Raw genomic sequence first — 2,571 nt, 5'->3', positions numbered from 1 at the left:
ATGGGATATATATTGAAATAATATTCAAAGGAAAAGGGAGAAAAGGGGAATGAAAAAATGATGGAAGGAAGAAAACTGGATTACACTTCCCACTTTCTATGAAATTAATGTTAATGTTAAAAAGTGGCATAAAATACAATAAATATACATGTAAGGTTTTTTTAAAAATAATGTTCAGTAAGGTAAGGCTTTTCAAATAATAGGAAATTATTTTAATACTAGAGGTCCAGTGCATGAATTTGTGCACAGGTGGGGTCCCTTAGCCTGGCCAGCAATGGGGGGGAGGGTTAGGGATGGGAGGGTGGAACCATGGGAGGTTCGCCGTGGGAGTGCACTGACCACCAGGGGGCAGATCCTGCATAGAGCATCTGCCCCCTGTGGTCAGTGCACTTCATAGTGAACTATTGGTAAACCGGTCATAAAGGTCGCTTAGGCTTTTATATATATTGATATTGTCCCTAAGAGAAGAATCTATTGGTTTCATTTCTCTGGAGAACCTTGACTCACACATCCCACCCTATGCCCACCTTATTTTCTTTGCATGAAAATTTCAGTTGTATTCATCATTGAATTCCTCTGGAACTGCTGGAGGGCAGAGCATAAGGATCTTTGTAACAACCCCGTTAGTGCCTAGGATTGTATCTAGTAGATCCAACTCACAACCTTGCCTGTCCCCTGCTTAGCCCTGTTCATTCGGGTCTGTACAGTATTTTTACAAGTTAGTTGCCAATGTTTAAAAAAAGAGTATTTCTCATAAAAATTTGGGAATTCGACTTTTCTTGTAAAATCAGTAGATTTGAAAACACAAAGCTCATATGCCTTTATCACAACACTTGGGTAGAGTTCCTTGGGGGCTGTTTGCCTAGACACCTAGGGGTGTTATCCAGTATACCTGACTATAGACATCTGTGTTTGCCAATCCTTGATGTTTCATAGAAGGGAGAGAGAGTTGGGGATTCCTTTAAATTTGTATGATTTTTATTGGAATTTCTCATTTTATTTTGAAAGTTGTCCTGGCTCAGTTATTTGCAAGATTTATAAGATTATCATCTATGATCTTTTTAGATATCTATCATCTATTTAAATTAAATAACCTAATTATCTATAACAACATTTTAATTAAATAACCTAAAGTTTTATACTTCCTGAATTCCAGAGGGAGGAAATAAATACTAGAATGTTAGATTGGGGACAAGACCTTGAACGTAAACTTCCAGCCATGGACAGGTTGTGACAATGGTTTGGCCCACATCTTCTGAGTGAAACCAAGGCCTTGGCTGAAATGGAAAACACAGATACATTTTTATGGCATCAAGTAGATTTAAAATTACTGAAAAAACTTGTAAGTCCTTAGAGTTCAATTCCCTTTATAACAGCCATTTCTCAGCTTCAGTTTGTTTTCAACTTCTCTCTTATTTGCCTTGCTCCACTGTGCTTAGGAAATGATTCCGAAGCTTCTCCTGATTCGTTTCAAATCAGAACTAGACTGAATTAACCTCCCCACACAGAACCACGATGGTCTGCGTTTTGTGAAATGATTTAATATCGAGTGAAGTTATATTTTCTGAAGCTAAGAAGTTGAGACGCTTTATTAAAACACTCAGCTGCTACCATTTCAGGTCTGTGTGCATGCGTTGTGGGCAATTCAAAGACAACAGCGAGCTGGCATCATAATAAAAAGAAGAAGAAGAAGAAGAAGAAAGAAAACTGCCTGCCAACAGCTGTGGAGGGTGAACTAACAAGAGACGGAGGGTGGAGCTGTGGACTCAGGGACAGAGGAGGTGGGACTATCTTTAAGTGATATTTTATTTAGTCATTTTTGTTTACATTGGAAACTCTGGGAATTCAAAATTAACATCCTTGCCAATGAGCTTCCTCTAGAGTGGGGCTCCTGGGACGCTTTTGCTTCTTCTTTGTACGGCTCTTTCGAGTTGGCTTAGGCAGAATTCTCCTCGGAGTGACCAGAACAGCAGGCTTCCCGCTGAACTTTTTTTCCAACTCATGTACCAGCCGGACTTAGATTTTCTGGAAAGACTTCAGTTGAGGAACAGGAACAAAGATGATACTAACTTTGCTACTGCCACCAACTTCAATTTCCTTGATCATTTTGATATTCAGCTCCCACAGCTGGGCCTTGAGGTCTGAGTTCCTCTCCAGCTCCAGCAGAGGCTGGGAGCTGCTGGAGTCAAACTCATCCTTCTTCTCACTGTTGGGCTTCTCCATCTCGGTGCTTTAACCAAACAGAGCCTTCTCCTTGATGAGCGCCAGCCTGGGAAGAGGCCTAGGCCCACCAGAGCTCATCAAATTCCTCAACTCGGTCAACTCGTAATCAAACCACACTGGGCTCATCACTGAGGGTCTCTTCCCTACATCTGTTTGGCACCTCAAGGATAGGATGGCAGAGAAAGAAGTGGGTTCCACAAGGAAGGAGCTGGCAAAGGACCACAAAGGGGCTTTATTGACCATCTAGGGAGATGGGTAGAGCTGTGTGATGGTGGCAACAATTTTAATTATTAAATGATGGAGTTAATAGGCTTGTTAAGAAAGAAACTATAGTTAGTTGTCACTGGT

Source organism: Myotis davidii, unplaced genomic scaffold (genome assembly GCF_000327345.1).
Source record: "Myotis davidii unplaced genomic scaffold, ASM32734v1 scaffold556, whole genome shotgun sequence".
Taxonomy (NCBI): Eukaryota; Metazoa; Chordata; class Mammalia; order Chiroptera; family Vespertilionidae; genus Myotis; species Myotis davidii.
Note: the sequence above shows the minus strand (reverse complement) of the source record.